Genomic DNA, 15,749 nt, shown 5'->3' with positions numbered 1-15,749 from the left:
GACTGTCTTTTCAGGACCTTGGTTTGAATAAGTGTAGGATTAATGTGATGTTAGGCTGTTAGACTGTTCACCAAAGGCTGTGATGCATGTTCACTATGGACCTAGATGTTCACTAAAGGAATACTGTTGCATTAATTGCCATCAGATGTTTTCATTGCTTGTCTCAAGCTTCATTCAGACAGTGAGACTCAAACTAAATGAAAATCAGGTGCCAAAATTGATGCTGACAGATCTCTGAAACATATATGTTCCTGCTCCGCAAATGACCTGCACAACTTCAAAGTGTAACATGCTGTCGCCCATTAAAGCCACATTACAAAGCCACATGTCCATATGTGTTGTATTGTGCTAACTCCTCATGTAGTCTGTGATATCTGCAGTTATGACTGTGGAGAACACGGGAACAGGACTCACCGTTCCTCCAGAGGAATGAGCTCTCGGGGGGAAGCGCGGTATCTGTTAAAACAGATATTGAGTTTGTTATTTTAGCTCCGGGTGGGAGAGAGGATCTGTTTTTAGATGCACCCGCGGGGCTGCTGGGGTGGATGTTTATTTGTCTTTCTCAATGACAGAAGCTGTTATCAGTCACTAAAGTCTCATTCTTGAAGAATCACCAGCAGTCACTGATCATAACTCAATTGAACATCACCTGCAGATGGTGGTCAGTCACTGATGCTGATGAAACAAATATGAACTGTGATCATATCAAGACAACCAGTAAACACCTATGAGAAGTGATAACTACCAGTCACAGTGGATCACATGGCACTGCGGGAGCTATGGTTTGACCAACAATACTTTTGAAGGTCAATTTCATAACTGTGCCAGTTAAAATAACACTTAACATACATCATCTTGCTCCTTAAGGAAAATCTGAAGCATTTAGATCACACAAAAATGCTCCACTTAGACTAAATTTAATTTGCTTGATGTGTCGACAGCTCATGCATGCAGAGTGACCGACCACTCCGGAGGAAGGGAAACTAGATTTGCATTGAAAATAGATTTCATTGCAGGGTTTGGGAACTGTTTAAAAAAAGCATGTAGCTGTGGTCTGAGACTTATATTGGCAGGGTCCTGCTACATCTGGTTTTTAGAAGATGATTTCAGCTCAATAAATTGCAGAATCAATATATTGTGGGATATGGGGTGCTAGTGAAACCCATCATAAAAAGTAAAGAGTTGTGTCATGATAACAAATGAATTGCCAGAATAAATGTTGGCATTGTCCGTTTCTGCGAATCACTGATATATTTATACTTTACTATGTTTATGTTTCTTTATGTTTCAACAACACTATAGTTCATGTGTGGTTATGTTTAGGCACAAAAAACACTTGGTTATGGTTAGGAAAAGATTACGTTTTGACTTAAAACACTTGGTTTTGGTGCCAAAATCATGGCTGACAATGATGCCAATGTGTCGCTAAAACACAATGAGGAGAGGTCTACAGCTTGGTAGCCATCTTGCCTAGGTGTCACACCATCCACCATTCCTTCAACCTCCTGGTGACAAAGTCAGCTCATATCAAGTGTGGATATGATATGTAGCCTACTTAACCTACGATGGCAACGTATCTGTGGTTTGCAGAAACACACATTGCCAAAATTTTCCTCTGACAACTGGACTGCATGGTACATTGCAAACTTATTAGCATTATGCCTGGCTTGTTATAATGAACACAAACACTACTTGAACCTTGAGGCTGGTACAAGCTGTTTACATTAGAGAGGATGTTTAGATGTTTAGTCTCAGGACCATCAGCCCCTTCGGGGAAACCTGGCAAAGCAGGACCCTGAAAACCCCACTGACCTCTAACCTCTCAGAGGGGCTCTGAAATCACAGACACTTGTGCATTCAAGCAAAAAAGATAGACTTTATATATTTGAAGAGAGAAAAAGAGAAGAAGGGAAGCTGAGAAGGAGACGCAGCAGGAGCCCGAGGGAGAGGGCATTGGAGGGGAAGAGGGAGCAAGACAGGAAGGCACAATGTGGCCTTCAGTGAGTGTTAAGGATAATAAAACAGGGTTTAAGAGGGTTTCAAAGCTGTTGGTGGATAACAGCAGGACAAATGAGAGGGCCTTTCTAACAGCAGCACTTGACTGACCCCAGCTGAGTCAACAACATTGCCACGAGAAATCTGAATACCTGGAGGGGAGGGGAGCGAGAGGAGGTTGTTGCTGCCCCACAAGTGTGAAAATTCCTCATTATAGATAACGTTAATCCTTTAAGAGGGAGGTATTAATGAGAAGACACTGTCACTGATGCCATTTCATATATTATCCTTATCTATGTTTATTATACATGAATGTGAGCGATGATTTAACAGTGATATGTCAGTGATGCTATATTTTAATTTGAGAGATCATGATGTAGTTTTTGTATCCCACATTTCAGAGTACCGACACTTTTAAAATGGTGCTGAAGTTTTTCTTAAAGGGAGCGTGTCAGACTATTTTTGGCTGAAAGCAGTAACTTTCTGAAGTCTCAGGCACATTACCCACCATAAAGTGGTGAATTGTTATTTTTACACTTTGGTTTTTGTGCAGATTAGACAAACCGTGTTAATTTCAGAGCCTGTGAGGTCCTGGTAGGCAGGCCAGTCATTTCCCCTGTTTTCAAGTCTTTGTGCTAAGCTAAGCTAACTGGCTGCTGTAGCCTCGTGGTGCATTCAATTGCACTGGGAAGCTGGAATTTCTGAGATCCCTGTCAGAAATTTCAACTAGAATGCCCCCTGGAGTCGGATTTCCAACTCGAAGTTGAAGAGTCCTCACTGATCCCAACCTCAAAATCCAAAATGGCTGCTCAGTGCATCAACAGTAGTGAAAGCTGCAGTGATTTACTGTTTATTAGCACTTCTGTCTCATTTGTGCCCCATTAAATACAGCCTTGATCCATCTTTGGACATGTTGCAACGGTGTTTATATGCTCAGAATACAGCATAATGCATTGTTATCAACTGGTATTGCTAGCTATGGCTAACCTAGTATTGCTAACAGCATCTTGGTTTTCTGACTTGGTGTACTGGAATGCAATCAACTTGGGTGTGACATCATGCAACCTCTGACTTATAAGAGGTAAATGTAATGCAGAATTATCTTTAACAGACAGCTGTGAGGGCCTTCTCATCTAACTCTCTGCCAGAAAGCAAATAAGTGCCGGCTATTTTCTAAAAAGCTGAACTATTCTTTAAAAAGTTTTGATTCAAACTGCGTTCTACTGAAGAAATACGTTTTTCAGAGGATAACATGCTTATCCCACACAGTCTTTTTTTCCCAGGCCTAATTGCACTCTATCCCAAATGGCAAATTTCCAACTTATTTGACATGTCACTAATTCAGCATTAGCATTTTTTATTATGACATGTTTTCGGGTGTGGTTTTTCAATGGGCATCAAGCAGTGGCAGTGTTTCCCTTGTGGGAGGAAGTTGATGTTGGACGACACCATGAAGTCTTTGTGCCAGCTCTCTGAAGCAATGCGCCAGTAGGGGATTGCTTTCTGTTATTAACTGACAAACACAATGAAAAGGATGTGTTAGATCATACTGTACAAAAACACAAAGTAGAAATGAAACATCTGTGTTTCATTTCTCTGGGAGCCAAAAAGTGGTTATCTTTACTAAAATGTTTTGCATCCAAACAACAGATGTTAGTAATGTTAAATCAGCTGCTTTTTACTGGTGATGGTCAGTTAAGCACATTTCCATGTGAAGCAAAGCATCCGAGCTGATGAGCAGGTGAGACCTCACACAGTTATGTTGATGCAGGGCAACTGTGAGTAACACAGATCAAGTAATGATAATAAATGTTTTCTGAAAGTGGGCTGCATGAGCACTGACTTAATGGAATTGGTAGCCATTTATTTATTAATTTATTGTATGATTGCTACCTAACTGAGCTACAAATAGAAACGTGCTTGAAGTATTCCTTATTTGAGGCAGTTTGTTTGAACACTCTGGCATGTGCCCTCTATGAAGACATAGAAAACAACAACAAATGACATTGACAGAGTACTCTCAAACTGTGCCATCCTTCTTGAATATCAGATTCTCTGTTTGCAGATGTTGAAGGCATCAACAAGAGGATATAGAAAAATAAATAAAGCAACACAGCCTCCCTACAAAGCCCCCCCCCCCCCCTCCCGCAATGCTTCGTTTTTTGATGACAGCGCCTTTGACTCTTGCTGTGTGACTACAGACTTTTTAAATCTTTTAACAAAAAGAACATGATCTGTTGGGAACAGCAAGGAAACATCTGTGACTTGAGTTTTTAGGCTGACACAACTGTTATCATTAATTATTTAGATAAAAGGGTTCATATGATCAAGAGGAAAATACTGACAAATTGTTAAAAAATTAGAAATTGAGCTAAATAAAATACAATTTTATAAACTCACATGTTAAATGAACATTGTCCTGAGTCATTTTAATTGATGTACCAACATTTTATAACATAAACAAACTTAATGGTAATTGAAGATTATGCTGAATAAGTATCCAGTCATTTTTAGGTGAGGTGAAGGGTGATTTCTGTTTCTAATTCTGAACCTGATTCTTTATAATTTGTATCAGTGTTGATGAAACCAAACTTGTACGACTTAAGGATGGTTACCAAAATAGCCAAAAGTTTAACTATTGTCGTCAAGCATCAGCCTAGAGGAATTGATGCATTCTGTATGTGTGTGTGTAGCTGTCTGTCCGCAGCAAATCTCACACACTACTGGACCCAACAGCCTAATATTTTTGGTATTCATTCATGACTGTATGCTCAAGGACCTCTCGTGGTTGCCGGGATTTACAATTATTTTAAAAAGATCTGTTTGATTGACTGCTGACACCTGACTCCTCTCAACCAGCCGATAGGGGCCAAAAGTGATCAACAAAGTCACATAGCGAGAAGCATTTCCAGCAATCAGTTAGACTGAAAATAAGCCATACCTTGTCTGTTGCAGGCCACATTTTGGCTTTTGTCCTGGCTCAAAAACTGACAACCGAAGCAAAATTTGGTCTCTTATGAACCCGAGCATCTGCATCTGATATGTTTTGATCCACTTAAGTTAGGCAATATACCATGGATGTATAAACAACTGGATAGAGTTGTAGAGGGTCCCTGGTTATTCCTGTGAAAGTTGCTCAGTGGCCTGAGGAGCCATAGCAGTTAAACTTCCAGGGTGTAAAATTGCCCGGATATTAGGCATCACTGGAGCCATAGAGCTAGCACAGTAGGGACTTCCCTTGGCCGAGCATCTAACCTCCCATTCAGCTCTCTTCTAACCTGTTTGGGAATAAAGTGATTTAATAATGCCAGACTTTCGAAATATTGTCTGATTCAATGGATCAAATCCAGATAGTGAAACGAATTATTTTGTGGGGTTTGTGCCCTTTGAAATAAGAAATATCCACTGCAGACATCTCTTACAATGTGAGTCTATGTGGGGAAAAAAACTTTTTGGGCCCAGTTACATCACAGGAGGGACTCAGAAGTTGTAATTCCACGGTTTAACCACCATGCCAAATTGGCTTCAAAACCCGGTGCTGTTCCTGGGGGCTTAAACAATTCAAGATAAATAAATCCCTGTTTTTGTTTATCCTAACCGCCATCTTGACTGTAAGGGAGCTGGGAGTGACAAGAGTGAAATTTAGGTCTTCATTGTTTGGGAGAGGAGAGGGAGTTGGAAAGGGTTTTATTGGACAATACATCCATCTCCATATAGCCAGTCTACTCTGGTTACACCTCGATAATGTAACCTGCATGTTGTCTCCCCTTCATACCACTCTCATGCATACGTGCAGGACACACAGTCTTACCTGCACTCCCTGCTCCCCAGCCACATGCCCCCAGAAACACCTGGTGGAGACCTGCATTAAGTGCACTTTTCTAGTTTTCGGATTGTGTCCAAAACTATTTTAGTTCTTGGCTTCACTCTCACTTTAAGCTTGACGAGCTTGTTCCTCTCTGTTTCCTTCTATGGAAGTCTGCACTCTCGTTTACATCCACCTGACAGTGCAGGGAACATTTGGATGACATGAGACCATTTATTTGTAATGAAATAAGCTGACTTTGCTGAATGAAAATGCCTAGAACATTTCCTCTTCTCAGTATCACCCTCACTGTTTCCTTTTATCAAATTCACATCAGCAGGTAAACCACAGTGATTGAGACCAGGAGGTCTGTAAAGTTCATCACTGTGGGCTATCCGAATATCTGCCATGATAGAAATATCAAAGAAAATGCATTAAAGATGAAGGAAGTGTTACCTTCAATACCAAAGCTACGTTTCACAAAAAGCAAAAACAGTTTCCCAATGTATCAAAACACAAAACACAAGTCATTAGTCATTCAGTTCCTGAAGGATTGAAATGCAGCAGAAATCTTGCCAACATCTTCCAATAATCACTTTGTTTACAGTTTATGAAGACGTGTTGCATTCTTCCTTTGGGCCCAAATTTCCTGTTTTTCGAGACACCATGTATGGCTGTCCTCGGCGAGGAGTTCCCCTACATGTCCACTCTGAACAGACCCCAGGTCATCACAAACATGTGGCAAGATAACAAGATCTCCATTTAACCTGGATCATTGCTCCCCTCAGGATATTACACAGCGAGGCAAACCTCGCTCTAGACAATAAAAAAAAGCCCTGACAGGAAACACAATGCCCTGTGCTGAAAAGTGACAATAAAAATGGACTGACCTTAAGCACTCGCCACTAAACTTAGACTTCAGTCGAATAGTGAGTGGGTGCTGGAGTCGTGGAGTCTGACATGAGAAAGTTCAGCACTCTCTTAAAAACTGAGATTAAAGATAACTAAGATGACAGAAAACAACTAAATAACATCATTAATCTCAACAGAGGCAAAAAATAATGATTCCTTACAGAACAATAAACAAGCAGGGTTCTTCTGATGATGAACAATGGAGGAGCTTACATGTGACCCTAAGGCTCTTGTTGACGTCAAGTTAAAAGAGAAGACTGATACCACTCTCTGTGTGTTAAAGGCATGTGTGGGATTTTCCTAAAAAAAAAACAATGTATAAGCTTTTACAGCAAAAGTATTCCCTCTCAGTCATCACTTATTTCCCACTTGGGGCTCTGTTTAAATGATCTATATCACATGGTTTGAAGTGCATAGCGCAAGTGCATTTAGGGTGTGCTCAACTCCACTTTTGGTAGTTAAACAGCGTATAATGTGAATGCAAAGTCAAGCAAAAAGGGCAAAGGGGTTGTATTTAGTCCCTTATTTAATCACAAGGGTGTTTTGGGCATAACATGAATTCAGTACACTGCCAGATTTTCGGCGAATGTTGGGCCATTTTGCCGGCAAGTTGCGAGCGTTTAGACACACAGAGCCGGATTGGTGAGTTGATCCAAGGTGCCCATATTGGCGGGACCTTTTGGTTTAAACAGACCGAGGCGGCCCTCCACAACGGGAGGGGCTGTTGATGACTTGTGGGAGGAGCTGTTGATGACGCCGCACGTGCGACCCAATGGCGATGGATAAACAGGAAACGGTTGATAGCAGGAATGAGCAGCTAGTACTAGTAGCAAGAGGGAAACACAAACCTGACAGACACTGTAAAGATGAGCAACTGGGGAGACAAAGAACTGCGCACCCTCCTTGTCCTCGCAAACAAAGAGGCCATTAATTGTCAAATAACGGGGACGGTGAAGGACCGGCCAACTTATGAGAGAATCGCTGAAGGATTAACTAGCCGCGGCTTCCCTTGGATCAAGGCTGTTTACGTCACATGCTGAGCTACATTGCCCCGAAAAAGACGCTTTCTGTATCAAAAGTAGGCAAGCGGCATTTCGCTGCACTCCCCAATTTTGTTTTTATACTGCCAATGCTGAAAAAAGACTGATTGGGCTTCCTGCAAATTTGCACAATTCCTGTCTAAAAAGGGCTATAGCGTCATCTCCCATATTCCTTCCTGCTATTTACATGGCATATTCGGTAAACTGGAGAGGCTAGCAGTTTTCTGTTGAGAGTAATGCAGTAAGAGCAGTAATGTCACTGCACAAATACTATCTCACTACCTCACACAAGGTATGCTAATATTAGTTATTTTCTTTGCTTAAATTATTGTTAGGTCAAGGTGAGGTCACTCTATAAGCCTTTCAGGTTTCTAACCTCACCTGCACATTTCCTTATCTTCCTCTCTACCAAGAGAGATATGTAAATGTATTTGTTTTGTTTTATATTTATCTGTGCAAATAAATAAATACACAAAGGTCATGCGGGGTGTCGGTGGCTTAGTGGATAGAGCTGGCGCCCCATGTACAAGGCTGTTGCTGCAGCGATCTGGGTTCGAGTCCAGCCCATGGCCCTTTGCTGCATGTCATCCTCTTTCTCTCTCTCTCTCCCCCTTTCACACTTTAAGACCGACACACCCATAGGCACACAGATGGGTGCAAGGACATTTGCTACTTACACAATGTGGGTGCTGGCTGTGAAAATTACTGTGGCTGCTGAGGTGGTCAGTTTATGTATCGAAACAGACATTACTGATGAGTATTAAGTAATGTCATAGAACACTTTCTTTAGTCTGACACACACATGATGAACACACACATATATTAGCATACACACGCTCAGATTAACCCCTCTGATCCAGCTCTAAAATTTACACAATCTTACAGCAATCTTATTTACACATAAATGTAAAGATGAAACAATAATGAATGACAAAAATCCAGTTTACAATCAAATACAGACTGCCACAAGTCTACATGTAAATCAACATCATATTCATTTTTGTCAAGAGTCAGCACTCAGAGATAGCCTAAATATCTTATGCAGACAAAGACAGGTGTGCAGAGCCATGCACGTACACACTTGAGACAAGCACACTGAGATCAAAAGTCAGTGGGAGTCAGCAACCAACATCGTTTAGCTCATTTCGAGTACAAGTTTTGAGAAAAAAATGCAGTTATATGATTCAGGTTTTTATTCAGAAAAATATCATACTCCAAAAGTCACCCAGGCCGCAGCGCCCTGGGTCCCCAGCTTCTGCAGTCAATGAGCTGCCCACTTTTTCAATTAATCCTTCTCTGTTACAGGAAGCCAACAGAGCTGAGTGAAAGGATCCAGGAAGGAAGGACAGTTGTGGGTAAAGAGAGGAAGGGGACATGGCTGGCAGCAGCAGGGAACTGTATTTTCCATGGTTGGATCACTTCTTTGTATTTAAGTGTGAACTGGCGGTACAGAGGATGTGGTGGAAGAAAGAGGATGCACAAAGACACAATAAGATGGAGAAGAATAGTAGGCATTTAATGGTTTCTATATTTGTTCATTCCCTTTCTCTCCTCCAGGTCTGAATGCTCCCTACTGACCTGTAAAACACAGAAATCATTTATTTCTCCTCACTGACACGACTCCTCTGCTGATATGTCGGCCCAGAGCTGATATCAGATTGGGTTGCAGGGCGGCTAATAGACTCTTGGCTCTCAGGCATGGCACTTTATCTATTCCAGAGTTGGCCTTTCACTTTCCCAGCAATACCGCTCATTTATCTGGATACGTCTTTGGTGTATATACATAAATCTGCTGTGCTGAAGTCATGTGCAAACCTGGCAAGAGGTGTGCAGTTGCCTCAGTCTCTTCAATAAAGGGTCATGTGATGGTCACAACCTCAACTCCTCTCAATCTTAAAACAGCAGCAGACTGATCCAATGTACTTTTTATGCATTGATGAGACACATAACATTTGTAATGAGAGCCTGGTGTGCAGTAGATATGCCAAGTCTCTGTCGAAAGTCTAGAAACCACAACTAGCATGCCAGAGGAAGGACTTCATAAGAAACTGAGAGAAAATACTCATTAACAACCCAAGTAAGTCACCACTGAGCTGGGATTTGATGTTCTGTGAAAAAGGATTTGGAGTAGCACTTCATGTATTCTTCTACGCGCTGGGTTGTTTAACAAGATTGGTCATTGCCTCCCACACATGATATCTTTGTTCAGCTGGAAATACTTCTGACTGCTCGATTAAAAATGGGTCTCAGAAGACGTCAGCATGTTTGATTTGGTCCACTAAAGAAATCAGATAATCTTGTTCTTGCATTTTGTTTCCCTGGTCAGTTTTTTCATCAGATCGCTCTAACAGCAGATTAAAAAATGGATTAATCACATACAATTATATATGTTTTAGAGATTAAATTGAAGGTATCTGGAATCCATTATTTTAAACTCGAGCTGCGTGCTCCAAGTGTGAAGAGTGATGCAGTTTCTCTGCTTTTCAGTCCACTGGGAACAGCCAGGAAGCCGGTTAGACCTTCCTGTTATCGCCCTGAGTGCAGCCACTGCTACAGTACATACCCTGTAGTTCTGTTTGCTCCTGGCTGCGTGGCGTGCACTGTGTTTCTAATCATACTGAGTGAGGACAGGGGCCAAGCCAATAGGGATAAAGGATAAGTGTGGCACAAGGGCGGGAGCAGCAGAATGAGCGGTTAACAAAGCTTTTGGCTAATTTATGACTCCCAGTGCAGAGCAGATGGGGGCCTGGTCGCAGCTCCTCGACCATGAGGGGCGCCCTGCCGGGGCTCAACACCCTGTGATCCTACCCTGGAGTAAATCAACCGCTCAAAACTCTGACTGCCCAAGCAGCCTATCATCCCCGTACCACACTCCATAGGTCTGTGGTAAATCAGCCGGGTGTCAAAGAGAGGCAGAGGCAGACGGAGGGAGTGGTGGACAAAGGGTTCCCTTGGGGCCAAGGTCCCGAGACACACAAAGCCCTCTGCCTCTTATCAGTGTGTGGCTTTAGTTGAGTTTTCTTCGGCAGACACACTGGCAGACATAAAAATGTACTGCACGCCCACAGATCATTTTACAACTGGACAATGAAATTAAAATACCAGTTTCTACTAGATTAAAATAATCATGACATCTGACATTCTTCATGTCCAATAACTGTCTGTCTTTTTGTCTAATCGCAGGGTTTGTGGTTTGATCCCCAGCTCCTTCAGTCCACATGTTCTTGAGAAAGACACTGAATTTCAAATTGCATCTACCAAATAAATGTAATGTTATATATTGCTCTTGTTATTGCTTAAGTGTGCATCCCCTGTTATCCCTTGAATTCTGATCTGGTGAAACCCATTAAAGCCACAGTGTGTAGAAATTTCTTCCATGTAACGTTGAAATCATATATTGCATTTAAATGGTAGCTGCTGTGTACCAAAAAGCGATGACAACATTGATGAAACCATGTCATCTGATACTTCATGGAGTATTCATTCAGGCTCCTACACAGACACAAGCGATGTGAGCTGACAAACCCCCTCCTCACCATACTGGCTGTGTTTATAACGTAGGACTGTTGGGGCGGCTGTAAATCTAAACAAACCAATCACATCTTGTCTTTTGACAACTGACATGTGGCTCAACCTCACACACCTCATCCCTCACCTCACATCACTGCACCGCTGACAGCGGCTAACAGCTGTTAGCAGCCAGCGACGCTAACAGTGCTGGCCTGTGATTGTATTACCTTTAGCAGCAAAACACCTCTTGCTCCTCTCCTTTGGCTTCTCAGTCACACAGTGCTGGCCTGGCGCTCAACGAAAACGTATGTCCCTTGCTGGTGGGTGTATTCTCAAGATGGCGAAACGTTATGGAGCCCCCCCAGCTGACTACGTCTCCTTTTACGAGAATAAGTCAGATTATTGGTGGAGGTAATAGTGCACCAATGATTACATATTTATGAATGCAGACATCAATTTTTGCCAATAAACAACTGAAAATGTTACGCAGTGTCCCTTTAAATATGATTAAACAAACACACATGCATGATCTTCACTGTTTTACAACAATAAACAAGATCGGGCCATCTTATGTAGCTCATAAAGAGTGAGTATTTGGGCATGTTTTCACCAAACAGCATCATCAACAACTAAATTTTCAACTGAGAGCTTTGTCCACGCTGCAGCAGCTGCGGGTTCAACTACGGCCCTTTGCTGCATGTCATTCTTCCTTCTTTCTCCCCCTTTTGCACTAAAACAACTGTTCTATCAATTAAAGGCAAAAAAGCTGTAAAAATAACTTAAAAAATTCAAGTGAACTGCATGAAAGCTCCCTAAACGTGTTGGTAAAATAAAAGACAAATGTTTGGCAGCGGGATACTCAAAATGTATTAGCTGTAAAATACCACATTCCTGTGAAATGGCCATTTTTTTCTGTAAGTGATTTATTTATGTCGTCGGCAACATCCTTTTACTTACCCACTTTACTTGACACCATCATTAAACACTGCAGGGGTTCAACCTTCTGTACATCATGTAAGTGTAGAGTTGGCAAGAAGTGTTGAGTTGCTTCCTGTTCCCAGAACATCCAAAGTATTTCTCAATATTCTGACAGGAAGAGAGAGTTTTGAACTTAGATCTTGACATAACCTTTAACACCCGGCTTTGTGTTACTCGCTGACTCTCTCGGCCTTGACCCTCTTGTCTAAACTTTGATTCACTCTATAAATCATAATCTTTTCATCCTCTTCCCTGAAATAAGCTTTGACACACCAGATTTTAAATAACAAGTTTATCTCTCCGCATTATTGTCTGTCCCCTTTTGAGCCTTAGTATGATTACTTAAGCAATTTATTTCAGCACGTCATCACCACTGATTCCTTCTCTACTACTTGAGTTTACTGCAAATCTGTGATATGCCCATAAAGCTAATTGCCCAGTGGGCAAGGTCCCTGGTGTGCAGAGGTCCCCTGGTTAAAGTTTTGTGTGTTCAGCGCACATTTCCGAAGATGGTACACATGTTTCTAATTATATGGAAAGAACAAACACACAACAAACAATAGAGCTGTTCAAATGTTCTCTAAAGATCTAACCCATGTGGGCCAAAAAAGCATCAAACCTATATAGCTCTACAGGGTAGCGGCACAGAGAAATGTGAGGAATCTGACTCTGACTGCTAGCGTTGAAAGGCATGGAAAATCACTGCTTACAGCCAAATAAGTCAGAGAAACTGAGCACTATTGCATTTGACATTTGGAAACATTTTAGCTGTGGCAGTGAATAAGTGAATATTATAGGTCCAAACTCGGATGATGGAAGTTGTCAGTATTCATTTACCTTGAGTCTTGATTTTTGTGTGGTTTAAGGGAAAGCCCTTCACACACTTCTACAATTTATTGTCAGAATGAAGATATCAAACAGTGTAACAACAGAAAAAGGCCTCTAGAGAAGTGGGATGAGAGGTGGAGAGGGAGAGGATGATAACTTCACTGTGTTTGCAGACAAACATCGGAGGGAAGCACAGCAAGTGGTCATACACCAGTTTGAGTGTGATTACACACACACAAACACACTCACACTCACACATTCAAACACACAAAACTGGAAACATGTTTGAGTACTACGTTGATTCCCTTACAGAATGAAACTTCTTTTTTTTTTTTTAGTTCTTCAGTTTTGTCAGTGTTTAATTCCGTTTTTCAGTTCAGTTTTTGTTTCAGATAGTTTCCAGAGTTTGCTTGTTACAGTTATTTATTTATTAATTAATTCAATAATATGGGTGGTATACTACAGAAGCCCTAAGAGGCCATGTGAATTTTTATTTATTTATTTATATGTATTTATTCTTAACAATATAGGTTTTATACTACGGAAGTGATTTTTTAAAATGTATTTATTTATTTATTTATTTGGGTGTATACTACAGAGGCGAATGTGAATTTTTATTTATTAATATATTTATTTATTTTTGTGGGCAATCCTGGCCAAAACCTAGGTTTAAGCATATATTATCTCCCAGTCATTTCTACATCTAGGGGATATTATCTCCTACATAGGAGAATTTGTTTACATAAGAGATAGTAACTCCCAGAAAAATATCTCCTACATAGGAGATAATAGGAGATAGGAGATATCTGTATCTTGTCTGAGCCTGCAGTTTTACCTGAATTTAATTTTATTCTATTATTTTTCACATCCATTTTTTTTATCATCTTTTCCCCTTTTTTGTCACAGATGTTTTGATTCTTCAGTTTAGTTTTGGTGAACTATCATAACCTTGATCCAGAGTGCATCTATCGTCATCTTGGCAACTGCATATTTAGTGTTCTAACAATTTATGAACCAACACTGGAAAACAGATCCCATTAAAAGTGGAAAAAAAAACTGGGACTTTGGATGGAAAGTCACCAATGTCGCCATTTGTACATCTGTTGCACTGTATTCTCTTTGCCTGTGTCAGCTCGTGTTTCAGGCTGTGCTCTGTGTCAAGGCACTGCTGCCACTGTGTATCTCCCAAACAGTCCTGATCCCATTGTTGTGGTCTACAGCTATCACTGGCTGGAGTCCTCCAAGCCACATCTTAGAAAAGACTATATTTATCACTGGAGGCTGGCTCTCACACACTGAAACACAAACACACACACACATAAACACGCATGTGCACATACAGTAAACTGAATCCACATTGTGGTTCTGGTGGTTTCATGTGACGTGTCACTGTACCACACAGGCCTCGTCCTGATTCTGTCTGATGGGGTTTGTTCAAGCTGTGTTTGAGGGCTGCTAAATACACAGTTCTGTGTGAACCCAGTAATGTGTCGACAAAACCTGACCTGGAGGAGGTAGATGTGTGAAAAACAAGCTCCATCCTGGTCAACACCGGGTTGCACGCAGGTGTTTTCCTGTGCACTCTAAGAATCGCTTTAAAACCTTTTATAGAAGGATAACGATTAAAACTCATTTCCTTGCCCTCCACATTTTGGACGGTCCACCTCGGAAGCTAATTTACGTCAAGATGTTTATACGAGCACAGTAGTAAACGGTTGCTGTGTGGTTATGTGCGCACAAACGTACATAAACACACACCTGCTGCTGAGTGAAATCACAAACAGATGCATTACGCATCTACTAGCATGTCAGAGGTCTCGTGCACCCGGATGAGAACCCAGCCCACCCCTAATTACTATCAGATACACACACACAAATCACACACACACAGCCGTATACTAAATGGGACAGGGGGAGCACATGGGAGACATTAGCACTGTCACTATGGCCACACACATGTAAATTACAACATGGCTTGAATTTACATAATATAGACATAATGGTGCTTTACTCATGTTAATTTATTAACCAGTCTGCGGCTTATGAAAAACTTCTTGTCTCTTCCCACTTAAACCCTGAAGGCTTTCACTCAACCCAATATAAAAACCAAGTGTTCTACTTAACTGCACAGAATTGCAGACATCACAGGTAGAGATGCAATGATTAAACAATGTGTTTACTATTACATGTGGCAGCAGGGTATACAGTACCCCCTCCTCTCTGCGGCCCATAACGTATGCATGCATGTTTGCATACCCACAATACTGTATTCCACAAAGTCATGCATTCCCTCTCCAGCTTTCCATCTAATTATATATTTGGAAAAAACACATTTTTGCATGTGAAAAGAAGTTCCTTGAGAATGTGACACCCGACGAAAGTGTCAAAGTGCCATAATAAGCTGGTTTATGACACTAAAGGTCACTAGCAGCAGTTCTATAAAAGTAGTTAAATGTTGAAGCCTCTTGCTGCAAGGGTGTGGTGCACCAATCAGCAGGCTCATGCACTGCAAGTGGCACTAAACACAAGACAAACATTTTTTTTTCCTCCAATAGAAAAACACCCAAACTACTATCAGTGCAACAGTAAAAATTAAATGACATCACCAAACCTCAACAGGTGAACTCCCACTGCACCAATCGCTCACATGACCCGAGACCAACACCAGCTGCAGCACTAAA

The sequence above is a fragment of the Epinephelus fuscoguttatus genome, linkage group LG16, assembly GCF_011397635.1.
Source record: "Epinephelus fuscoguttatus linkage group LG16, E.fuscoguttatus.final_Chr_v1".
NCBI classification, from domain to species: domain Eukaryota; kingdom Metazoa; phylum Chordata; class Actinopteri; order Perciformes; family Serranidae; genus Epinephelus; species Epinephelus fuscoguttatus.
The sequence above is the reverse complement of the archived record's forward strand: the minus strand, read 5'-3'. Positions refer to the sequence as shown.